The sequence below is a fragment of the Peromyscus californicus genome, unplaced genomic scaffold, assembly GCF_007827085.1.
Source record: "Peromyscus californicus insignis strain IS unplaced genomic scaffold, ASM782708v3 Scaffold_2__1_contigs__length_46816999, whole genome shotgun sequence".
In the NCBI taxonomy this organism is placed as follows: domain Eukaryota; kingdom Metazoa; phylum Chordata; class Mammalia; order Rodentia; family Cricetidae; genus Peromyscus; species Peromyscus californicus.
In genome coordinates, this window is record NW_026294540.1 from 19,339,019 (window position 1) to 19,365,583 (window position 26,565).

General features: G+C 48.3%; 1 long non-coding RNA gene across 1 annotated transcript; it reads right to left on the reverse strand.

Annotated features, from left to right (window-relative positions):
- Positions 1-6,273: 6,273 nt before the first annotated feature.
- Positions 6,274-25,744, reverse strand: LOC128120600 (uncharacterized). The gene is made up of 3 exons (XR_008221908.1): positions 25,168-25,744; positions 14,346-14,494; positions 6,274-6,419 (listed from the first exon to the last, which is right to left on the reverse strand). It is a non-coding gene; the product is annotated as an uncharacterized LOC128120600 (long non-coding RNA).
- Between the last annotated feature and the right edge of the window lie 821 nt (positions 25,745-26,565).

Consider the following 26,565-nt stretch of genomic DNA (forward strand, 5'->3'; position numbering starts at 1 on the left):
AGGAGAATAGAGCTGGGAAGTGGAAGGCTGAGTCAGAGAGACACTGCCAGCCGCCATGATGACAAGCCGCATGTGAAGATGCCGGTAAGCCACGAGCCATGTGGCAAGGTATAGATTAATGGAAATGGATTAATTTAAGCTGTAAGAACAGTTAGCAAGAAGCCTACCACGGCCATACAGTTTGTAACCAATATAAGTCTCTGTGTTTACTTGATCGGGTTTGAGCGGCTTGGGACTGGTGGGTAAGAGAGATTTGTCCTGACTGTGGGCCAGGCAGGAAAACTCAAGCTACAGGCTCTCTCTCTTTTCTTTCATTTATTTCAGCAGTGAGGTGATGGGAGAGCTCTGCCTCAGGAGGGCCTTAATCTTAACCTGTTCAGGGGCTGCTAGGGAGGGATTTTCTCAGGGTGTGTGTTTTCATTTTCCTGTGCACACCGAATCTCCGCCTGATAAAGGTAGACTTCGTGGAAGGTTGCAGCGGCCACCCCAGCCCTACTGTGTGGTGAGAGATACAGATTTTTCTGCTCATCATCCTTTTAACAGGAAATCAGTCAATATTTGGTAATAATCAAGGCTAACAAAATCCCAGTGTGAGGAGCTCGTCAGCGTGTCACAGGAGTGCCTCGTTAAGTGAGGATAATTGGGATTAGGCGTAGTCACTTGAGTGTGCTTAAACAAGGACGGGCATCTCAGAGTGGAGATGTGACAAGTTTTGTATCGAATGCCATCGAGCTACTAGCTGAAATGATGTGCAGATTCCTGGAACCAACCCAAAGCGGACTGTGTGAATCTGGGAGGCTCGTCTCTCGTTCGGAAGAGCTACAGCTTCTTCTTCAACACACACTTGATTTTCACAGCACCATCATCAGAAGAGATTCGAGTAGAAATATTTGCAAGCCTCATCAGTCTCCCGGAGGGCCTTCCAGTGTCTGAAGTGCTTGAATTAGTCTCCGTTCACCGATTAGGAGCGATGCTTTCTATCTCCAGTTGCTGCTGGTCTCGTTCCGTGGACCTCGGCTTCTTGATGGCTCTAAGATGGGTCTGGGATAGCTCTCTGGCATGGCTTTCCACCCCAGTTATCAAACATTGCTGCTTTTCTGGGCTTTGCAATGTCTCTGCTCTTTACAGTTCGGTCAAGAGGAGTAAGCTCTGAAATGCCTAACTATGGCTTGGGTGGGACAGGTATAAGGAGCAGGGGGGACTTGGAGGGATGTTACCAGTCCTCTTATTGACTCTTATTGGTGATTTTTGCCTCCTGTTGTAGCCCCAGTAGGAAATATTCACTGCCCCTTGCCCTGCCCATTTGCTGCTGGGGATTAAACCTGGGGCCTTGTGTGTGCTAGGTAATAAGCACATTACCACTGTGGTCCACATCCAGCCCTTTGCTCTTGCTTTTGGTTCTTGGTCTGGGGATGTAGGTCACTCCTAGGGCACATGGCTAGCCTGTGAGATCTTAGGTTTGTATCCTCAGAACCACAGGGGTGGGGAAGGGGAAAGAAAGAAAAGAAAAAGGAAGAAGAAGGAGAAGCTGGTGGTGGTGGCGCATGCCTTTAATGCCAGTACTCAGGAGGCAGAGGCAGGTGGATCTCTGTGAGTTCAAGTTTAAGGCCAGCCTGGTCTACCTAGCAAGTTCCAGGACAGCTAGAGCTACATAGTGAGATCCCGTCTTAAAAAAAAAGAAAAAGAAAAGAGGATTAGAGCATACTAATCACGTGAGTCGGCCATAGCCTCTCAGCCAGGACACTCTGGGCCATCATCCATCTGTCCCCTTGAGTCTCTCTTGCACTGAGATCCAGTACCGTGCTATGAAAGATGGGCCAGTAATGCTAACAGACACACACACTAAAAGAGTCTCCAATGTGGGGCTGGTGCTATGGCACACTGGGTAAAAGCACTTGCTGTATGGCATTAGGACTCAAGTTCGAATCCCTGGAACCCACACCAAGAGTATGGCCTGGGTCTGTGACCTCAGTATTTTTCAGAGCAGAGACACGGAATAGTTGGGATTACTGGCTGACAGCCTAGCTCCAGGGTCATTGAGAGATCCTGTTGCAAGGGAATAAGGTGGACAGTGATAGAACAAGACACTCAGGGTCCTCTGGCACACGGGCATGTACACACACACACACACACACACACACACACACACACACACGTACCTACAGATACATACATCCAAGTGTATATAACACACATAAACACATACATGCATGTATAACACATATGTGCATGTAACATGCACACATATACAATACACACATGCATATTTAACATACGTGTGGGTATGACACGTATGTGCATATAGCATATGCACTCATACACACACATATAGTCTCCAGTGTGTAGTCTATTTCAAAGGGTTCTCATGCTTTCTTCCTTGTTTTTATTAGCATATTTAATTTAATTTTTTTCTTTGTTTTTCAGAGACAGGGTTTCTCTGGGTAGCCCTGGCTGTCCTGGAACTCACTCTGTAGCCCAGGCTGGCCTCGAACTCACAGAGATCCACCTGCCTCTGCTTCCCAAATGCTGGGCTTAAAGGCCTGCCCCACCACCGCCCAGCAGCATATTTAATTTAATTGCATAAAATGATAGGTTTCATGCCGTTCTCACAGGGAGACATAGTATGTGTTGAACACACTCAAACCCCCTGACCTGACTGTCGACTCTCTTTGCTTCATAGAATGAAAATATCTGATATGGACTGTTAAGGGTTTTCCTCCATTTTACCACCCCCACCCCCCACCCCCTACCCCCGCCCCCAGCCCTTCCCCTCTCTGCTTCCCCTTCCCCTTCGCAGTTCTGGCGACTGAACCAAAGGCTTCATGCATGCTAGGCAAGCATTCCACCACTGACTCACCCCCCCCCCCCCCCCCCCCCCCCCCCCCCCCCCCCCCCCCCCCCCCCCCCCCCCCCCGCAAGTTCTGATTAGAGTTTTTATTTTGTTTTCTGCCATAAAATTCAAGCAGACAGCACAACAACAGTGGGTTGGACCAGGATGTGAGGTGCACCGTAGATATAAAACACTGGTCATTGTACAGTGAGGCGGGGCCTGGGGAGATGACTCAGCGGGTAAAGCACTTGCCTCACAACCAGGAGGGCCTGAGTTCGATACCGGGAACCCACGTAAGAAGCCAGACAGGATAGGTTGGTCTGGTCTGGAATTCCCCTCTTATGGTAAGAAGGGAGGTGGAGACATGCGTGCGTGGATCAGCTCGCCTACTGTGCTGGGTGGAAAACAGCAAAGGGACTCTCTCTTTATTTATTTATTTATTTATTAGACAGGGTTTCTCTTTGTAGCTTTGGTGCCTGTCCTGGATCTTGATCTGTAGACCAGGCTGGCCTGGAACTCACAGAGATCCGCCTGGCTCTGCCTCCCGAGTGCTGGGATTAAAGGTGTGCGCCACCACCGCCTAGCGGGACCCTCTTTTTAACAAGGTAGAATTTGAGGACTGGCACCCAAGGCTGTCTTCTGACCTCCACACTCACAGCTCCACTCTCGTGTAAGAACAAACGCACACATCGCACATGCATACGCGTCTCTCACACAGACAAGCACACACACAAGATTAGAAGAGGAAGAAGGAAAATGAGTCGGACCCCTACAATGCTTTAAGATTCTAACAGTGGCTAACCCCAGTTCTTCATGGAAAGCATGCATTACTGATATGTATTGGTGGGTGTGCTGGTTTGAAAGAAAAGGCCCCCCCAAAAGGAATGGCATTATTAGGAGGTGTGGTCTTGTTGGAGGAAGTGTGTCACTGTGGAGGCAGGCTTTGAGAGCTCATATATGCTCAAGCCATGCCCAGTGAGTCAGACCACTTCCTGTTGCCTGTGAGTCAAGATGTAGAACTCTCAGCACGTGTTGATAATGAACTAGACCTCTGAAAATATAAGCCACCCCAGTCCAATGTTTTTCATTTATAAGAGTTGCTGTGGTTGTGGTGTCTCTTCACAGCAATAAAAACCCTAACTAAGACCAAGCTAGTAAAAGACAATATATGTGATTAAAAACAACTTGTTTCAGCTGGGCTTGGTGGTGTGTGTGTCTGTAGTCCAGGCATTTGGGAGGTAGAAACAGGAAGATAAAGACTTCAAGCCCAGCAGCTGTCATATATTGGGTCCGAGACAGTGCCTGAACTTTGCAAGACCCTGTCTCAAAAACCCCAAAACCAGCCGGGCGGTGGTGGCGCATGCCTTTAATCCCAGCACTCGGGAGGCAGAGCCAGGCGGATCTCTGTGAGTTCAAGGCCAGCCTGGGCTACCAAGTGAGTCCCAGGAAAGGCGCAAAGCTACACGGAGAAACCCTGTCTCGAAAAACCAAAAAAAAAAAAAAAAAAAAAAAAAAAACCCAAAACTGACTAACTAACCATATTTGTTTTTATGGCCTATGTACCGGCCACAATGTCAAATGCTTTATCATTATCTCATTTAACCCCAGATAAAACTAATATGTATATTAACATGTACATATTATCGTTTTCTCAATTATAGAGTTTTAGCCGGTAGATTCTGAGCTCTTTGCCCAGTGTCTACACAGCATAGTCAGTGCCAGGGCAGTAAATATTAACTGAGGTGTCTGCTGGCTTTTACACCACAATCATCATCTTGACTTCCCCAGGATCTCTGCCCAGTTCACACTAAATGATTTTGGACAAAGGTGATTTGAGGACTCAGCATCAAGACGGCATTTTACATACAGCCAGGCAGATTGAAAACCAAGTGAAATTCCTCAGCCCGAATCCTTCCATCTGTGAGCATCGATCTGTTGAGTCGCCCAGCATCCTGTTGCTACGGTTACCTTAAGGCAGCCATCAGGATAGGAAAAAAAAGAATGCTGTAACTCATCACCCCCTCCTGTTGGAATGTGGAGCCCTGGGCACAGTGACACCAATTCTTTAGATTTCTCGAAAAAAAATATCAGAACACATATTAAAAAAAAGAAAAGGGCTGTGGTACTCAAAAATGTTGAACAGTGTTCCCGATTCCCAGATCAAACAGAAAAAAGCTTCTCTCCTGGGTCATTTTGTTGACTAATGCTATTTTCATTTTTTTTTAAAGGAGTAGTCTAACTATGTGGCCCTGACTGGCCTGGAACTTGCTGTGCAGACCAAATTAACCTCAAACTCACAGACATTCACCTGCTTCTGCCTTCTGGGTGCTGGGACTAAAAGCCTGTGCCACTGCAGTGCCTAGTTAACCCTGGTTTATAGGATACAATTTTAATGACTTTTTTAAAAAGATTTATTTATTTATTTAACGTATGAGTGCTCTATCTGCATGTACAACTTTATGCCAGAAGAGGGCCTCAGATCCCCATTACAGATGGTTGTGAGCCACCAGGTGGGTGCTGGGAATTGAACTCAGGACCTCTGGAAGAGCAGTCAGTACTCTTAACCGCTGAGCCATCTCTCCAGCCCCGCCCCCCATAATAGCTTTCATTATGCTATTTTAAACACAGAAAAGTAAGAGATAGCACCCTCTCCATCAGAATCATTTTGTGCTGACCATGGTGGATGTGTCGATAAAGCTCTCATTTTTACTGAGGATTGTCTATTAGGACTGTAGTCATCTAAGAACAGTGCCTAAACCTTGAAACTATACCCCAGAAATAAAGACTATATATATATATTTTTCTTCTCTGGAGAGTTAGGAAGTCTGGGGGGTTGGGTTTTTTTGTTTATTTGTTTTCAAATTTTTATTTTTTATTTTTCAAGACAGGGTTTTTCATTGTAACCCTGGCTGTCCTGGAACTCACTCTGTAGACCAGGCTGGCCTCGAACTCAGAGATCCACTTGCCTCTGCCTCCCAAGTGGTAGGATTAAAGGCGTACGCCACCACTGCCTAGATAGAATGTTCTTTTTTTTTTTTTTTTGTCTTTTGGTTTTTCGAGACAGGTTTTCTCTGTGTAGCTTTGTGTCTCTCCTGAAACTCACTTGGTAGCCCAGGCTGGCCTTGAACTCATAGAGATCCACCTGGCTCTGTCCCCTGAGTGTTGGGATTAAAGGCGTGAGCCACCACCGACCAGCTAGAATGTTCTTAAGAAAGCAAAATAAATAAATAAATGAAAATACAGGCTAAGATAAAAATGCGGTTGAATTCCTGAATCCCATGCTCCTACTATAACTAAAACATTAAGATGTTTTCAGTAAGGAAAAAAAAAATCTCTTTCTTACAGACGATAACCACTCTTCTCTGGTTTTTGTTTTCCTTCTGCTGAAAGAGGGCTAAATGTTTTCCTTCTACAACATAAAAATCTGTTCATTTTTTTTTTAAATGACACTTTTATTGATTGGGATTTTTATTGTGCTTATTTGTTTACGTATTGTTGGCTCTCTCTCTCTCTCCACCATGTTGATCCCAGGGACGGAAGACAAATCGTCAGGCTTGGCGGTGAGTCCCACCACGCTGTCTCACTGGCCCTTTATTGGAACAATTAAAAAAAAAAAAGTGACTGGTTTTAGTTAGACAAGTGTAGATGGCAATAATAAAAACCATAGATGCGGCGCGCAAATGTGCCTTGGGCCGGGAGCCTCACAATTCATAGGGGTTGCTCATCATAGGGAATGTAATTCTCAAGCACTTTTTGAAAGTACACTCCCCCATCCCAATCCTCTGCCCATCTATGTAACCATTGGCAACAGCCTTGCAGGGTTTTCCTTCCGTAGTGTGGTCCTGTGTCCTGCCGTGCGCCGCCTGAATGTAGTGAGGTTTTAACACTTTGAATTATTTGAACAAGGGATGCTTAGACACTCAAATGGCCCCAAGCAGGAGTGCTGGAGGCACCTGGCTGGGCAACATCTCTCTCACCACCACAGCTCCGGGTCTGCTTTTATTTCTCCTGTGTCCTGCCATGATTTGAATATGCAGAAACCAATGATTAGGATATAGGTCCTTACATTCTCTCTACTCAAAGACACTATTGGTGTCTGGCTTTTTTTTTTTTCCCACGCAGCACAGAGTCTCTGGGAGAATGCTCCACATTATGTATATTGAGCCGGCTCTCTCCCTGGGTTGTCGATAATGTTTGGTTATTAAGAACACAGCTGCAGACATAACCCGGGCGTGCATGCTTGTCATTCGCCACGTGTGTGCAGACTTCTCATCAGCACGGTAGTTCCCAGGAGGAGCATCGCTGGGTCCCTGCTTGCTGCTCTGCTCTGTTAGCTGTTTGTTACCTAATCGCCTTTCCAAGCCCTGGACCTTCCCCCGAAAGTCCTGGAAGAGCTGAGGTTTCCGAATCTTGTCGTTCTGACCCGGTGTCTTGGTAACTCAGCATGGTTTGAATTTTCGCATCTTCCTGTGATGTGAGTGGATGCCTCTTCATCCACGCTGGGTGCTGGACCTTTCTTTGTGGCTTCCTTCATCTGTCCCCAACTACTTTCCCTGAAAGCTCCATTTCATTTTTCATTAATTTTTACTAGCCCTTTATTGTGGAAAATACAGTTGATAGAGCGTTGGTGGTATTTTCTTCCCATTCTCACTATGTAGCCAAATTTATCGATTTTTTTTTTACTTTTTTTGTTTGGTTTTTCGAGACAGGGTTTCTCTGTGTAGCTTTGCGCCTTTCCTGGAACTCGCTTTGGAGACCAGGCTGGCTTCGAACTCACAGAGATCCTCCTGCCTCTGCCTCCCAAGTGCTGGGATTAAAGGCATGCGCCACCACCGCCCGGCTTTTTTTACTTTTTTAACAAATTAAAATATGATTTATTTATTTTTATGTGTATGAGTATTGTCATGCATGTATGGGTACCACATTAGCACAGTACCCTCGGAGGCCAGAACAGGGAACTGGTTTCCTTGGAACTGGGTTAATAGGTGGTTGTAAGCAGCCACATGTGTGCTGGAAACTGAATTCAGGTCCTCTACAAGAGCAGTGGTGCTTTTAACCACTGAGCCATCTCTTTAGCCTCCAAATTTATCAATTTGAAAAAAAAATGGTTTCTGGATTTTGAGCCATAAGTAGTAAGATGATTTTCTCTTTCACAGTGATAACATTTATCTACTGACTTGGCATTTGCAGGTTTTGGTACTTATGTTTTTTGTCATTGAGCCTGATTCCCATGCATGTGTCGGAGGCATTGTTCTGTGTGATTTTATGGCCCTTGTAATATGCATAAATCACAGTCACTGAAGATGCTCCAAATTCTGAGATGCCCCCTTGCCTCTCGTCTTAATTATTGTTTGTGTTGTTGTGGTAAACGCCCTGACAAAAACAACCTCCGAGTTTATTCTGGCTCACGGTTTGAGGGTGCACAGTCTGTCATAGCAGAAGACATGGCAGCGGAACGTGAGGCGGCTGGTCACAGTGGCATCCACAGTCAGGAAGCAGAGAGAGATGGATGCTGGTGCTCAGCTCACTTTCTCCTCTGTACTCAGTCTGGGGACCCCAGCCCCATGGGATGGTGCTGCCCACTTACAGGGAGTGTCTCCCCACTTCAATGAACCTAATCAAGATAATCCCTCATAGCGGCTCCTGGAAGCCTGTCTCCTAGGGGACTCTGTTTTCAATCAATGTTAGCCATCACCGCTCTGTAATAGCCAGATGTCTGGACTCATTCTGTACTTATTTTGTAGTCACAGTGGCTACTTATGTACCAGTGCCACAGGGTTTTAATGGCTGTGGCTTTAGGACTCCTCTCTCTGACTGTCTATATTTGCCCATCTCTGTAGATCTTCTTTTATGGCCCCCAATAAGATACCATTAAACTCCGTTGTATACTTTTATTTAAATACCATTTGGCTCCCATCACTTTTGACAAATGGGATATTTTCTTCCCTTTATATTAGCTCTTTAGGGCCTAATACACAGAAAATAACTTAGAAGATTTATCATCAATCTGTCTGCCTTAAAACACTGCTTTATTTACTTGTTCCATTAATTTATTTTACTAGTTTTTTTTTTTATTTTTGGAGGGTATGCAGCTATATTCAGAAAAAAGAAACTTTACTATCCCATCCCAGATGTTTATAGTGAGGCTTTTATTTATAAATCTACAGAGACTCCTAGTCCACATGGAGCAATAATGCTACTTGTGGATGCCAATGTCTCTTCCCGGCTTTTAATGGAAAAAGCAATGGTGTTTGTTGCCCTGAGGATCTCTGTGCGTGCTTTCTGTTGAATGGTTTTTAACCCACTCCATTTATTTAGAGAGATAGGATTAGAATGGTCACCAAATTTTTTCTTTTAGCTGATTGACACACACACACCTACAGATATGTCATATCTGTATACACACACATACACACACACACACACACACACATAAAATAAAAAAGAAATCTTAAGAAAAAGGAGAGGGCTTTCTTTTCTTCTTTCTCTTTTATCCTCTTCTTGCCTTCCCACTTCCTGGGATCATCGAACCCCAGGTCTCATATATGCTATGCACATACTCTACCCCCCAGCCCCACTCTATATTTTATGTCTGAAGCTATTAACAAATTTATGTCCTGACTTCAATCTGGACCCAAAGGACTTGCTCTGAGTGGTCTTGAAATACTGGGGACACCCCAGTGGGAAGCAAAGATCTGAATGGAAAGTATTTTTAGAGAAGGAAATTGGCTGGCTGCCCTCGTGACCTTTTCAAACCGACGCGGAAATCCCCCTGCCTCTGAAGTTCAGATGCCGCACTCAGGCTTTGGCTTCCAGAGAGCGACGACAGAGAAAGAGCATGCGGCTCACCGTGCTCCTCAGTGCTGCTTCCCTTTCTCCTCTGAAGGAGCTCTGAGTCTTGAAATACACTGAATGCACTCTGGGCTTCTCAGTGTTTGAAACCCCCATGTTGGACCTTTCTTCAGCAGGCCTTTAAGTGACAATAGACGCCAGACAGACAAGTGCCGTTCTCCTTTTTCAAACCCTGAGGGCTCTCCAAGGCAGGAGTCGACTCGTGCGTCTGTGGTGAAGTCTCATAGGGCGACAGCCTCGACAGAAAGGTCGTGTGTAAGTAGGGGACCGCAAGCTGAGAGGGAAGTTCCTGTGTGACTGTGACTATCTGGCCAAGCAGGTGACAGCATTAGACTTTACAGCAGGCCAAGCCACCTGACCGATCACTCCCTGTGGCAGCCGATGGCTTCTGGGACCCAGTGTAAATATCTTGCCACCACATTTCCATTCTTCTTACTCTGCATGACTCTGAATTGCTCCAGCCTTGCCGTTCTGCTTAGTGCTTGGACATACCACACTCGCAGCTTTCATGGGAGGACAGGCTGCCATCTCCTCCGGGTTTTCAAGCCATTCCTCCTCCTTACCATCCAGATCTCTTCCCAACACCTCCTCTTCAGCCTTGAAACCACCTCCCCCAAGGGTTCCTCTGCCTGGCAACGGCTTTTCCCTAATGGGAAGGTGGTGGTGGAGCACATATATAATTCACAGGATATTCACTGGCATGTATCACCCCCATAGGTGGGGGACCTCTGGGATAGGGCAGCCAGCTCATTGTAAAAACACCAAGAACAGGGGCTGAAGACATGGCTCAGTAGTTAAGCTGCGTATTGCTTATTACACACCGCTCTTACAGTGGACTGGTTCCCAGCACTCACACTGGACAACTCATAACTGCCTGAAACTACAGCTCCAAGGAATCCAAGCCCCTCTTCCGGGCTCTGCTGGCATCTGCATTCATGTGCATGAACACAGACACATGCACACAATCAAAAATAATTTTAGAAATGCCTGGAACAGCACCTCATCAAGCCATCTGTAATTTCCAGTGTCGTGACGTGCCGCCCCGTAAAGTGGCGTTTCTTAGTCCTTTTGGGCTTGCCAAACAAATTTCTATGACCTGGGCAGTGGATTAACGGGAAAGACGTATTTTCCATGGCTCTCAAGGATGAAAAGTCCAAGATCAAGGACCCAATTGAGCTGATGTCTGGTGAGGGCCCCTTTCAGGTTCTCCAATGACAGGATGAGGTAAGGGAGCACTCCAAAGCCTTTGTCAGAAGGCATAGTACCAACCACTGGGATGCCATCACATGACTAGTGTCCTCCCAAAGACCTCTCACTTCCTGATCCCATCCCACTAGGGATCTATTTCAATATGAGTGGGGATGGACACAGCTCTTTTGACCACAGCATGGAGGTTTCCTATGGGTTGATGAATGCTCATGGCTTATTGGTTTTGGTATTAACCATGATGTCAATTCTCTTCAAACTGATCTACAAATGCAATGAATCCAGAAAAAAAAAATCACAGCAGATTGTGAAAAAAACAAACAAGGTATTGTAAAAACAACAACAAACAAAAAAATTAATCTGGAAGCACAAAAGACCTATAAGAGATGAGAGAATTTTGAGGAAGATCACCAGAGCCCAAGGAAGGCCATGAGGAAGATGACTACAGATTTATACCCTGGGGATCCAGCCCGGACCAGCATAAGCCTGTCCTGTAACATTTGTGGAAGGGTCCCCGTGGTGTCTCTCTGCCTTGACTGTCCTGGTATCATTTACACAGCAGTCTCTGGGGGTTGGGAGAGGCTGGTGTCAGATAGGCAAGATCATGGCCATGGGGATGACTGGAGGGTTTGGAGCATCTCAAACGTTTTCCACACGGGCCCAGAAACTGCAGAAGAGTCAGCAGGTTTCCTACAGGCCCGCCCCCTTACTCCCCAGCTCAGACACTGTCTTCCCTTTAATGGTAAAGGACAGTAACATAAAATTCCCATCCTAACCACTTACGACATGAAATTCGGTGGGATTAGAACATTCAGGATGTAGGGTAGCCATCAACATCTACTTCTTCAGCCTCATCACCTCGTGTTGGCTGTTCGTTACTGTAACAAACTCCCAAGAGAAACAGCTTAAAAAGAGGAAATGTGGAGCTGGGTGGTGGTGCGCACGCCTGTAATCCCAGCACTTGGGAGGCAGAACCAGGTGGATCTCTGTGAGTTCGAGGCCAGCCTGGTCTACAGAGCGAGCTCCAGGACAGGCACCAAAACTACACAGAGAAACCCTGTCTTAAAAACAACAACAACAACAAAACAAAAACAAAAACAAACAAACAAAACAAAACACACACACACACACAAACCAAACCAAACCAAACCAAAAAACCCAAAAGGAAATGTTTGCTTCAGCTTATGGGTTCAGCTCACAGTTGCTTGGCTCTCATTGTTTAGGCCCATGGCCAGCAGAGTATGTTAGAGGGAGCAGGTGGTAGAGGTAGTGTCTGTGCCCCTGAGAGCAGATGCCAGCAGAGGCCAGAAGAGGGCGCTGTATTCCCTGGAACTGGAGTTACAGGCAGTTGTGAGTCACCTCATGGCATCTGGGAAGCAGAGAGACAGGAAGCAGCAGTATCTCCTTAAAGGGCATGCTTCCGATGGCCTAACTTCTTCCTACCACACTCCAAAGTTTCCACTATCCCCTAATGGCACCACAGGTGCCGCCAAGCTTTTAACCCGTGCAACGCTAAGCAGAGGCCCTGTCCACCAGTTAGCAACTGCTCCCACTCTGTCTTCCCAGCTGTGTCAACTTGAAACAAACCTAGTCCCCTGGGAAGAAGAAACCTCAGCTGAAGAATTACCTTCAGCAGATTAACGTGTGGGCATGTCTACGGGGCATTTTCTTGATATGCCCAGCCCACTGTGGGCGGCACCATCCCTAGTCCAAGGTGATTCTGAGTTGTTTAAGAAAGCCTGCCGAATAAGCCAGAGAGAACCAGCCAGCAGTTTCTGCCTTGGCTCCTGCTTGAGTTCCTGCCCTGACTTCCCTCCATGATGGAGTGTGACCTGGGAGCATAAGCCAAATAAGCCCCTTCCCCATTCCCCATGTTGTTTTTTTGAGCATGCTGTTTATCCCAGAAATTGAAAAGCAAACCAGAACACCACGAATCTGTTTTTTTTATCTGCATGGATTCTCCTCTTCTGGACAGCTCATTTAAATGTGGCCTTCTGCCTAGCTTCTCACTCGGATCATGTTTGAAGACAGACCCACGTTGTAGCATGTGGCAGAACCTCATCTCCGGAGCTCTCTCTGGAGGTGAGCGCATGGAGCACATTTGCATGCCCACTTATCGCTGATGAGCATTCGGTGTCTTGCTCGTCGTTGGTTATTATTGTCAGCAGCCTTTGTGTGTGCCGTATTCCGAACACCTGTTTTTCCTACCTTTCTATGCATAGCCAGGAGAGGGTTTACAGGTCAAGTGGTGGCTCCGGATCGGCATGGTCCCCACAGCAGCTGTGCCATTCATGGTCAGCTACAGTCCCTATTTCCTTCACACGCTTGTTTTCTTCTGAAGAGTTGCTGTTGTTGAGTCTTGGGCTCTCTTCTTAGGCTTTCTAACCAGGGAAGCGCTGGATACCTGGGGCAGTTGTCTGATCTTAATCACCAGAGCGTGGAGACTCACAGGCCCCGCCTAAAGGGTCTCTCTCTAAGGGGTTCCTCAGGGACCTGTCAGGACACCTGTTCTGTACAGTCACAGGACAGCCTTACCATGAATGCATATGTGAAACCCACATATATATCTTTGCTCTCTAAATGTGACAATATGGTGGCAGGCAACATCTCCAGAGGACTCACCACTGGTGCCATGTGGAGTGTGGCTCCCTGTCTTTTATCATCCCCAATATTGCCTAGGCATAGAAAATATGGCTTGGCAGAGGCTCATTTAAGAGCCTTAACTATTCATCAAAGGACACTACTTGCCGGGCGGTGGTGGCGCACGCCTTTAATCCCAGCACTCGGGAGGCAGAGCCAGGCGGATCTCTGTGAGTTCGAGGCCAGCCTGGACTACCAAGTGAGTTCCAGGAAAGGCGCAAAGCTACACAGAGAAACCCTGTTTGGAAAAACAAAAAAAAAAAAAACAAAAAACAAAAAACAAAAAAAAAAAAAAAAGGACACTACTTAAAGCCCTCTGGGGATGATACCCACTGCCCATAGCCAAAGCAGCCGGACATCCCCAGGGGTCTCCCCTGCCCTGCCCTGCTCTGGGAGGTGCCAGCCTCCTGCCATTTACATGCTTCTTCCCCTTATCTCATCCCTTCCTCCCCAATCACTTTTTGTCTATTTTCTCTGACTTAGATTTCTTCACTTATGGTTCTAGAAGCCAGAATGGAAAAGCTAGAAGTCAGGGTGCTTCCAGGGCTACCTTCCAGTGGCTTCTGGGAGAATTCTTCTTGTCTTTTTCAACCGTGGGAGGCACCACGATCCTGCCTAAGGTGAGGCTCTCCTGAATCAGTTTGTCCCCCTCCTCTCCTCTTTCATCCTCCTCACCCCCCTCTTCCCTCAAACCTCAGATGCTCTGTCATACATCTGATAATTGCAATGCCTCCCTGATCATCAGGAGGACCCCCCCATTTCAGGCTCCTTAACCATGCCATCTGCAGAGTCCCTCATACCCTGTGCAGCGACTTACTGGACTGTTTCTCAACGGTCATGGCCTGGCATTCCACAGACTTGCTTTGTGTGGCCGGTGCTGATGATGGAGCACCTCTGTCTGGTGAGAGCCCCCACCTCCATCTTTGGGCTTGGCTTTTGTTCGACATTGCTTGATTCAGGCATCGTCTGAAAGATATAGAGACAGACAGAGTGATAGAGGCGTAGAGATGGAAAGAGAAAAGGAGACAGATGTGGACGGAGGAGGGGACAGACTGATGCTCTGCACGCTCTCAGAAATCTTTCAGAAGGTTCCAAGTCCTCATCATCAGTTTGTTACTGTTCATCTATCCGCTTGACCCATAGCTTAGGCGCCTGCCAGGCCCTTCCTTCCCAGATGCTTAGGGCTGACTGGCTAACAGACAGAGATCTGGTCCCGAACTGCATGAGTGAGCTGTGCCATCTGCTAACTGCAGACATACCCCATCCTGCTAGCATGCATGCTCCCCAGTGACAGGGCCCATTTGTCATTTCCATCTCACCTGGAAGTCCCTAGTCTTCTGGACTGCTGCTGGATTCAGCATGCCAACACCCCTGATCATTTCCCCTATTAGCCACTTGGGGGCGCCCATGCTCCATACTGTGGCCACAAGCCTACAAGAGGATTTATTCAAAAGGTCCACATGTTGCCAACATTCATTTATATATATCATACATTTATATATTTTATAAATAATACAAATATATATGTCTAAAGATTTGTTGACCCCTGCACCCCAAGGCTGGGAGGGTCACAGACAGCTGTAAAGACAGTCTTTTGCAATACAGGTTTGCAAGCGGTCACGAAGGAAAGCCACCCTACAGGTCTTGGCTTGGACAGGACTGCATGCGTGGCTGGAGACACGTTCCTTCCATTCCACATCTTGCAGAGTTACTGCCCTTGAGACTGTCACATTCTGTGGAGCATTTTTACTTTGGGAGAAAGGGTCTGACGTGTGTCTCGAAGCCAACGAGAGGAGGGGGAACCTGGGGACACAATTGCCATGTGACTTCAGGGATTTCTACCCAAAAGATAGGAGGTATCCAAAGCCCCAGATATGTAGTTACAAACCACTGATGAAGAAGACATTATGGGGGCTGGGCAGGGGTGGGCCACATGTCCCACTTAGAGTAGATCAAGGCACCCACTCACCACACTGTTAGGAATGACAGTATGTCTGTTGAAAGCTACGTCCTGAAATGATATTCTAAGCTTCGGTGAACGGATTCTACAGAGACTCCACTAGGAAAAGTGCAAAATGATGCTCAGACGAAAGAGGGAGGCCTTGCGGTGGTACCCGCGTCCCGCATCCACTTCAGCAGCTCCGTTGATGCCAAGCAGCAGACACGTCAGGGAAGGCTGGGACAACGTCTTAGGGACAAAGATGACTTCTGAACATCAGAGCCTGGCTAAATGAGGCTGCTGTGGGGGTTCTAAGGTCTTAGGGATGCTTATCAGGTCTTTGGTGGTGGCGGGCGGGGTGGTGGTGGTGGGGAGGCAAGATGGTGGCACAGAACCAAGGCACAGCTGTGGATGCTGCTTTCTTGGTTTATGCAGGGTATTCACACGTGAGCTGCAGCCGCCTCCAAATGCTGGTGCACGTGCCTTCGAGTCCCCAAGATCTCGTCACAGAGCAGTTAAGATGTGACTTGGTGGATCTGGGTGAGCCTGCATGTATTGCCAGCACACAGCTGGTACTGGTGCTGCAGTTCCTTGGGTCACATGTCTGTGCAAAGACTCAGTGCAAGATGTGTCCCAAACGGAGGCCTCCGAGGGGGCAGTAAGCCCTGTTCTCTCCCCTTGGGTTTTTCCTCTCCATCTCTGGTCCAGGAAACCAAGTGCCCACAGCATGGTAGCCTGCATAGTCCTCTAAGTCATGAGCTAAGTCACCCACTAAGTGACCTCTGCTGCTGGCTGAGGGTGAGTGATGAAGAAAAATCGCATGGCCCCATGTTGTCACAGTCTGTCACTGTAGTTTGGGAGATAATCACACAGCCTGCCAGTCTGATGCTGAATGCTGTGTGGACATGAAGCACAGGGCACAGGGCTGGGTGCCTGCCAGCTCTGGAAGTTAGGATCGCAAATGAGCACGGAGGAGGCTTGCAGAAGGTATGGCGTCAATTGGCGGCGGGGAGGGAACTTCGAAGAGGGGGGATCTTTGGCAAAGAAGAGCTGAGGGGCTGGGTCACTAAGGAGGACGAAAAATAAGGAGCTTAGTCTAGGGGAGGGGTGAGAGGAGGGTGGTGGTCACCGCTAACGGGATGCCCCTCCCCGCCATCGGGCTGTTAAAGAGTGGAGCTAAGGCTCTTTATCTACCGGAAACAGCTTATATCTGGGGAGCCAGGCAACGCGTGCGAAGCTACGGAGAACGTCCACCAGGGGGCAGCAGAGCAGAGGGATCAGAGGTTCATCTAGAATTCTAGAACTGGCCGGGGCGGCGGTGGTGGTGCACGCCTTTAATCCCAGCATTTGGGAGGCGGAGGCAGGTGGAGCTCTGTGAGTTCGAGGCCAGCTCGCTCTACAGCGCGAGTTCCAGGGCAGGCTCCAAAGCTACACGGAGATACCCTGTCTCGAAAACAAACAAACAAAAAAAAGAATTCTAGAACTGAGGGAGCCTGCGGACTTTATTCTAGATACCAGGACAGAGACCAGAGACCTAGCAGGCAGCCCACAACAGCCTGCTTATCTGTTTATCTTAACTGTCCTCTGATACCCACTTTGGGATTTGGCAAGTTCCCAGGACACCATGGTCCAAAGAGAGATGCTCACTTCTCCCCATCCCCGGGACTTCTGCATAGCGGCTCCACGTAGCCACGCCCCTCGCGCACTATTGAAGGGCCCCCGGCAGATGCACGGGAGGTTTTCCAGATGGCAGAAGCAATTAAACCTTGAAGTAGCTGTGAGGAGGGTTGGTGGAGTGGTCTGGAGGACAGGTGGACAAGTTTATTCAGTGTGCTAGGGTGGGTCCTACCTCCTGGGCATTATCAGCATGCAGGCTCTGTGGATCTGCCACCCTCTTGGCATTCAGAGAAGAAAGCTCATGGCAGAGCGGGCAGGAGGCAGGCCATCCTCAGGTGTGGGAAGACTACGCTGGCAAGTTGCATTTGCAATCCTTAAGTGTGAATTAGAATACAGCAACAGCTCTTTCCTTCGCTCATCCCCTCACCACCCCCGCCCCCACCATGTGTTTAGATGGAAAGATGGTGGGAAGAAGGAGCTGAGATGCCAGCAACCTGTAAATGCACCGAGATTCTGCCCACGTCCGCAGAAGTCCCGTGACTCGGTATGCACACTGAGGTCCCTGCTCCGTAGGATCTTGGCACCTGAAAACAAATCTGTGCCGCGCCTGCGGTGACCAAGGGAGGTCACGCTTCCCTCTCCTGTCATGGACTTTAGCTCCCAGGAGCAGCCCAGGAACCGCCAGAAATGCCAACCTATCAGGTTGCTGAGCCCTTTCAACAGGCGCATGACTGATGTTCTTCTTGGAGAGGCTGGTGGTGGGTGTCTGTGCGCTCCCAGCCCTGTGGCCTATGTGTGAGGCTCTCTGTGGCTGACAGACAGCAGTTTCGGTTCTGACTTTTTTTCTTTCTTTCTTCTTTTTCATTTTGAGCATAGGTATAATCCTGCGGCCCGTGATCTAGTGTCCCAGTAGAGTGATATAGTGAATGGGAGGTAACGAGTCAGGACCTGTAAATAATTCCCTCATATGACTGGTTACCCACTCTTGCCTTGCCTTGTGTGTGTGTGTGTGTGTGTGTGTGTGTGTGTGTGTGTGTGTAGGCCAGAGGTCAACATTGGGTATCTTTATTGATCTCCACATTATTATTATTATTATTATTATTATTAGTAGTAGTAGTAGTAGTATTGTTTTTCAAGTCAGGGTTTCTCTGTGTAACTTTGGAGCCTGTTCTGGATCTTGCTCTGTAGACCAGACTGGCTTCGAACTCACAGAGTTCTGCCTGCCTCTGCCTCCCGAGTGCTGGGATTAAAGGTGTGTGCCACCACGGCCAGGCTATTATTATTATATTTATTATTAATACGATGACTTTTTGAGGAGTCTAACCTTTTATTTTTATTATTATTATTATTATTATTATTATTATTATTTTTTTTTTTGGTTTTTCGAGACAGGGTTTCTCTGTGTAGCTTTGCGCCTTTCCTGGAACTCACTTGGTAGTCCAGGCTGGCCTCGAACTCACAGAGATCCGCCTGGCTCTGCCTCCCGAGTGCTGGGATTAAAGGCGTGCGCCACCACCGCCCGGCCTATTTTTATTATTTTTAATTATGGGTATGTATGCGGGTCTGTGTACTTACATGGGTGCAGGTGCCTGCCGAGGCCAGAGGTATAGACTCCCCTTGTATCTGGAGTTAGAGGCAGTCGTGTGCCTCCCAACATGGGTGTGGGAACTCAAACCCAGGTCCTCTGGAAGAGCAGTATGTACTCTCAACCCCTGAGCCACCTCTGCTGCCTGCCCACTTTCCTTTTTGAGACAGGTTCTCTTGCTGAAGATCCTGGAGCTTGCTGGTTGGTTGGACCTGCTGATCAGGAAGCTCCAGGGATTTTTCCCTGCCTCTACCTCCCCAGTGCTGGAGTGACAGGTGTGTGTTGCCGTGCTCAAGCCTTGCACGTGGATGTTGGGGATCCAAACTCAGGTCCTCATGCTCGCACAGCAAGCGCTTTACCAATGGAATCATCTTAGCCACGCTTTCTCCTTTCCTCTGGCTTGGTGCAGGGTGTCAAGGCTACATGACAAGACATAGTGGGAGGAACTTGTTCTGAGCCACACATGAGGAGTGCTGTGGCCACTTGGGGACCCTTGGATCCCTGCATATAATAGATAGCATTGCTTTCTCATCACGCGTTATGATTCACAGCAGGTGGCCCTGACCCGCCCCCCCCCCCCACTTCAAGGAGCTAGGTTCCCTGTGACCCATCGACATAGCAGCCTAAGGACGGAAAGTATCCAAAACGCTGTGTATTTGGGTGTTGGTGGCCATCACATTAGAGCCACGTCCCTTTAGCCTTTGCGGAAAGTCACCCACCCAGATTCTGGGAAGAGTCAGCTTGGGGGACCTGAGACACTTCTTGGAGTTTGGCTCAGCCCTCAGGATCTAGAAGATGGACAGAGACTGGTCGGTTTTAGCATTGTAAGTTCCTGAGACGTGTCCACGGAGCTGGAGCCAAGGGTGTGGCTGCCTGGCCGTTGCATCAGATCTGGCTGGGGAGGTGGGGGTGGCCGGCTTGGCTGAGAACACCCAAGCATGTGTAAACATTTTTTTGCCCTGATATCAGCGGTATTACTCAGGATTCTAGGCTGCCAGTGCAAGACACAGCCTGGCTCGCTCAGGCCGAAAGGGAGTCTCCGGAAGGATTGTTGGGGTCTGTGGAATCGGGAGGGCTAGAGGGTCAGGCTTGGGTAACAGAGCCAGCGGAGGAGCAGGGACAGGCTAGACCATGGAGGTCCTGCTCTGACTCTGTGCGAAGACAGACTGTCTGGTGCTCACTCGGGACTCAGTCTCAGGGAAAAGGGCAGAAGCTGGTGGGGCTGTGTCAGGGTTCATCCTTGACATTCCGGGTGGGAAGCGAGGCTCTGCCTCATTTGACTCAGAACGATCTATTGTTTCTCACTGTGCCTGACACAATGACAAAGCCTTAAGAAAGCCAGGGATGATGGGGGAACTATGCCCACTGTACACTTTTAGGCCCTTTAAACTAAGGTGATCCCACAGAGTGGATAATCTGTGTGTGGTCATTTTGGGACTCAGGACGGCTTAACCATTGAATCTGTGTCCTCTGCCTTCAGGCAGGAGAGAAGGAACAAACTGACCTCAAGGGCTGTAAAATCCCTGGCCCCAACTACGTCGGGTGGGTGGGGTGGGTGATGTACATCACGTTTACTCACATTCCCAGAAACACCGTGTCAACATGAGGGATGCTGGGAGGTGTGAGACAGGGGAGGAACTGGTGAGTGCCCAGTGCTTTTGCTATAGGAGACTCATGGGGAGGGAGGGAGGGAGAAAGGGAGAGAGGGAGGGAGTGAGGGAGGAAGAGAGAATAGATGATGATGATGATGATGATGATGATGATGATGATGATGGTATGGTGAGAATGGCCTGTCACAGGGCAGGTCAAAATTCTGAGGGCTGACATGGAGGGGTGGGACCTGGAAGCATGGTCCTCTCCTAAGTGTGGAGGAAAGGAGGGCAAGCAGCTGTCCCATGTCAGACCCTTTAGGAAAGCGTCTCATGGAATCGCAACAACGCCCTGATGAGCAAGTGTGCTCTTTCCATTTCAGTTAACAGGCTTCCAAAGGCTGCTTGTCTTCCACTTCTCTTCCCCCTCACCTTCCTTTCTTTACCTTTCCCCCCTCCCCTTTCTCTCCTTACAGGGTCAGGTCGGAGCATGAGCCTCCTCACACACCCTAGAAAAGCTTTCCTACTGAGCTGTGCCCCAGCCCATCAGTCTTGTCTGTCCCAAAGCACTTGTGCACGTTCCACGTTCCGTTTATCACCCAGGATAAGGACCACTGCGTTCTGGCCTGGGACGGAAACAGACTGATGATGTGCGTGGGCAAGGGCTGGGTGGAGGGAAAGCTATACCATTTGGTGGAGGTGACCCACGAGCGGTAGGAGTGAGCTACGTCTCTTCTGTGGAGAATGGATTTGGGGGAGAAAAATAAAAAGCAGGCTGAGTGGGAGGAGCCGGGAGGGAGGAAGGAGGGAAGGGAATTTATCTGACTCAAGTGAGAGATGTTATTATCATCAAATATTTTCTCTAATTGCAAAAAAATTAAGGGGCTGAGGGATGCCAAGAAAATAAAGTACATATGCACTAGGCGTTGGCTTTTTTGGCAAAGGAAATTTGTCTGTAATCACTTTTACAGAGATATAAAAGGAATTGCCTCCCCAAATGTGATCACTTCAGCCTGGCTTTTATCTGTTTCTTCAGAAACATCACATTTTGAAGGGAGTCGTATTAGTTGAAGATGGTGAGTTTGTCTGGTAATTGCTTCCTATTATAATTCTGAGCAACATTTAACACCACCCAAGAATGCAAAATTATCAGGAACGCTAAACAGAGAAAGGTTCTTTTGCTAAGTTTTGTTTTCCTTGTTGAAAACAAGTGTTTGGGGGGTTTATAGAACACCATTTTGTATCACTTAGCGAGACTGTGGGATGTGGATGACACAGTCCCCAGATCCCTATGGGTTGGGTGGTGGGTCTTGTGTTAGCCAGCAGGGATGTCCAACCATATTCACTGTAGACAAGAATTACCTACCAAGGGGAAGAAGGGGTGAGGCTGCCGTGTGGCTAGCTCTTTGCTGTATGTATTTAAATATCAGTGGGGATCTTTGCTACAGCCTGAAAGTCCTTCCCCTTCATTTGTGTTGAAATCCTTGCTCCTGGGACAGTGGTATCAGGAGGTGATTAGGTCATGAGGGTGGAACTCTTGTGACTGGGATTACATCCCTACAGGATGACCCATCGAGAGCTCAGCATCCATGAACTGGGGTGTTAGTGACTTCCCTCAGTGCCATGGCCTAATATCCGTCAGAAGCAACTCCAGAGAGGTACTGCTCACGTCAGCTCAGTTTTCTGGGTTCTGTCCATTATGGTGGAGAAAGTATGGCGGCTGGAGCTTGTGGCCACGCTTGTTCAGATCTTGGTGGATTGGCAAGCAGGGCTGCCTTCTAACCCTCCAGGGCACCTAGTCGTCCATATCTGCCAAGTAGGCCCCAAGTTCCAAAGTTTCCACAGTCTTCTAAAGCAATGCCTTCATCGGGGGGAAAAGAAGTATGCAAACCCATGAGGCCTTGAGGGGCAGTTCTCAAGCAAATGTTAACAGTTGGGAAGCGAATGCCAGGTTTGTCAGAGCTTTACTCTTGAACTTCCAGCCCTAGGACTGTGAGCCATGACTCTCTGCAGGTCATAAGCTAGGCAGGCCGTGGTATTTTGTGATCACAGCCCACACGGGCTAAGGCAATTCTTAACCAAACCCACTTGTTATTGTGTTCTCAAATCCTTTGGTACCAGCATATTTACGGGAATTAAAAACTAGACCCTGGGGCCTTATTTTATTTTTTTATTTTTCTGCTTACATATTTTCTGCAGTTTGAATTTGCAATGTTGTAAAAACCAAACCTTTTACACAAGATTAGAATCTCACAGCATCTCCACAAAACTCAGAAACCTTGTGAAAGAGTCCCTAGTCCTCCTGGGCAGAGGCTGGAGGAGAGAGATAGGAAGTAAGAAAAAAGGGAAGGGAAGGAAGGCCAGAGACAGAGAGAGGTAAGGAAGGACAGACACAGACAGATGGAGGGACAGAGACGGAGAGAGAGAGGGAGAGAAAGTGGGAGAGAGGGAGGGAGAAAGGGAAGAGAAGGGAGGCAGGCAAGGAGGGGAAGGAGAGAGAGGAACAGAGTATACATGTAGAGTCCCCACAGGAATGCTCCGTGTCCCCACACAAGAGTCCAGTGTCCCCTCTGCTGTTGTTCAGTTCTTCCCCCCATAGCTGACTGACTTGCAGAGCTGGGCTGAGCACGGGTCCCTCTGGGGTCCTAGGCTGTGGCTCACACGTCCTCTTTGTGTCTTTCCCTCACCTTCTGTCCATCATTTCATGTTTCTTGAAAGGCTGTGAAGTCTCTGGGCATGAGATCATCACACTTATCCATGTCCCTTGGTACCACACAGAACCTCCACCATCTGATGCTCCTCACTGACTCGTGGTCGATTCTTACTAGGGACAGCTGTGCAGTGCAAAATGCATGGCATGTGGGCTACTGGGCTTACTTCTTTCCTTTTAAGTCATCTATTTATTTATTTTTATGTGCATGATGACTTTGCTTGCATGTATGTTTGTACATGCACGCAGTGCCCATGGAAGCCAGAAGAGGATATTTGACCCTCTGGAACTGGAGCCGTAGATGGTTGTGAATCACCATGTGGGCGCTGAGAATCAAACCCAGGTCCTCTGGAATAGCAGTCTGTATTCTTAACCACCGAGCCATCTCTCCAGCCCCACTAATTTCTTCTTCAATGGGGTGGTAGATGCTTCTGGAGGGCAGCTTTCCTCCCAGACAAGAGATAGTCACAGAAGCCAGAGACCTCATATCAAACACATGAGAGAAGAGCTCATTACAGATGGTTGTGAGCCACTGTGTAGTCGCTGGGAACTGAACTCAGGACCTCTGGAAGAACAGCCAGTGCTCCTAAGCTCTGAGCCATCTCTCCAGCGCTGAGAGAAAAACTCAACTGGGAAAGCTCAGGGCTCCTTAGCTGTTGTCTTCCCATCTGTAAGCTGGTCAGGAAGAACCTTATTTTCTGTTCTGTCGAGATCGAGGAGATGTTGACACAGAATAGGCAACCCCCCCACCCCCCGATACACACACATAGCTGTTGCTCAAATTCTGACGTACTAGGTTTGAAAGCCAAATGATGGGTAGAGATCATATAGTAAAAACAAACAAACAAACAAACAAAAAAGCATCCTGGAAGCTGCCAGTGTTCATGTGTCCTCAGAGCTGTGCAAACGTGACATTTGAGCCGGGCGGTGGTGGCGCACGCCTTTAATCCCAGCACTCGGGAGGCAGAGCCAGGCGGATCTCTGTGAGTTCGAGACCAGCCTGGGCTACCAAGTGAGTTCCAGGAAAGAGGCAAAGCTACACGGAGAAACCCTGTCTCGAAAAACCAAAAAAAAAAAAAAAAAAAAAAAGTGACCTTTGCAACTCAAGTCTTGTGGACACCTGTAGGTCATAAGTACACATGGGGCTGGAGGTCACGGGTATCATCACTCTCTCAGCTCTCTAGAGTAATGGTTGTTTTTAGTATTCACCTGATTGGAATCTTCTCTGCACCCTCCACATAGGTAAAATACACACAGAGAATAGAGTGTGTGCGCTTTGCCCTAAACAGTACTCTACCGTGGTAGTGGCTCTGTTTTCCCGGTCTCACGCCTACAAGAGCTTTCCATTAGTACCGACAGTACCTTGAGTTTCTTTAGACCCCTAAACTCCCCAGGGTCCTGAAACCTGCTTTCTGCCTCTCTGTAGCAAGCCAAGGCTCCCTTCCGGGGAAAATGATGGCCTTTGCCCTGCATGGCTGGCTCTCCTGCGTATTCATTTGCCTGGATTCATCGATCGCTATTCTCTATCCCATTTCTTGATAAGGGAAGTGAAAATGATCTCAGTTTCTCTGGAGTGTTATCAGAAGACTGTCTTAATAACATCCTTGTAGGCAGTCAGAGAAGAGGGCGGGACCTGGGGCTTCAGGCACCTTTTTCCTCAGCAAGGCTGAGCTGAGCAACAGGAGAGCAGCGGAGTCCCTGGATCCAGTCAGACCTACAGTGGGTTATGAATGGTCTTTTCTCCCAGGGACCTGTCTATCTCCCTTTCCCCCTTCATTACAGGTTCTCCACCTAACGCTGCGACCCTTTAATACAGTTCCTCATGTTGTGATGACTGACCCCCAACCATAAAATTATTTCCATTGGTACTTTATAACTATAATTGAGCTACAGTTATACATTGCAATGTAAATATCTGATCCGTAGATGGCCTTAGGCGATACCTGTGAAAGGGTCGTTCAACTCTCCAAGAGATCACGACTGACCCACAGGTTGAGAGCCGCTGTCCTACAGGGTCACAGCCACAGGGTCTCGGTGTCAGCCGCTGCCACCTCTCTTTCCTGCTTCGGCATTTTCTCTTCTCCCTCGTCACCCCATTCTGCTTCTTGTCGCTATTTATTCCGGCCCCGCAAAACACCCACACCAGTCACACTCCACCCGTGGTTTACACCGTTAGGTGATGGCGCCAGGCTCACTTACCTGCACACGTGCATTGGTCCACGTCTGGCTTTGGTCACATGCAAGAAAACAATCTCCCTCTTCCCCGTGCAGCCCTAGCATAATCTACTTGGCCACATACTCCACAGCCATTTTAACTCAAATGTACTGGAAAAGTGACATATGGAGATGTTTGGCTGCCTCCTCGATGCATCTATGTTTCCTTGTCTGCGTTCATCGCCCTTGAATTCCTGCCAGGAGCTTGCAGCTAGCTGCCCTACCTCATCGCATCCTCCCCTCAGAGAGAGAAGAGGCCCCCCCAAAATCCTGCAAACCCCTCACACGCCCACTGTTCATTGATTCTGTTTCTTCACTCCATCCAGGTTGGCGTTTTGAAAGTCTTTGTAAAGCACCTCAGAATTTTATCGGGGAAGCAAATGGGAGCCACACTCTTTCTCGATTAATGAGCATACCGCTGGGTGTATCAGTCACAGATTTTCATGCTTTGTGATCGTGGCCGGGGAGCGGGGATATTATAGAGGGGCCCCAGGCAGGGTGGAATATGAGGGTTTCTTTCGTGGGGTTAAATAACCAATCATTCTCTTGAGAGGAGGATGCTATGAGCCTGGGAAGGTTTCCAATGTCTTTGAATCGTGGCACATGAAAAAACACTTCGCAAAAACTTAAAAAAAATAGTAATTCACAAGAATGCAGCCAGAGCGTGTCTCTTTGAGATACGTCTGTGGGAACAGGGTGGAAGGGGAGCCCAGGCTGCGTGTGGCTTTGTGTGTTTGGCATGCTAGGCTCCAATATCAGGGTAACAGAAAACTTTGCAAATGCACATTTCTTTTTGCAATTGTAATTTTTTTTTTCTGGAATGTTTGGATATGTGGAGTGTTGGGTATTGTGGTTAAGAACTTGACTTGGAGGGTGGGCCTGGAGACACTGACCTGTAATCCCAGCTATGTGGGGGTGGTGGCTGAGGCAGGAAGATTGTAAATTCAAGGCCCGTCTAGGCCACTTAGTGAGACCCTATACCATAAGAATTCCTTCCTGGGGTGGGATCGGGAGAGGGGCAGGCAGAAACAATGTCTGCTTCTTCCTCAAAAGGTCCCAATAACAAATCAAAGTGTGATTCCACCAAAGTTCACCCTAGGGACCAATGGCCTTCCTGGACTTACTCACAGAGCAGGAGTAAGTGGTTACTAGTGAGATCATGGGTGACCCCAAAGAGCCACACTGGAGAATCTTCATCCAGCATAGAAAATGGCTTCCGGACAACTTCGGAGACAGAGGCCCCATCTATTGCCCTTTTCGGCCTATGTACACCCCTCCTGAGACCCCGAGGCCACATGCAATTAGGGAATTAGAATTACATGCAAAGGCTGGGAGAAGCAGTGGCTTCACTGGGAGGTCCAGTGACCCTCAGACCTTCTCCTC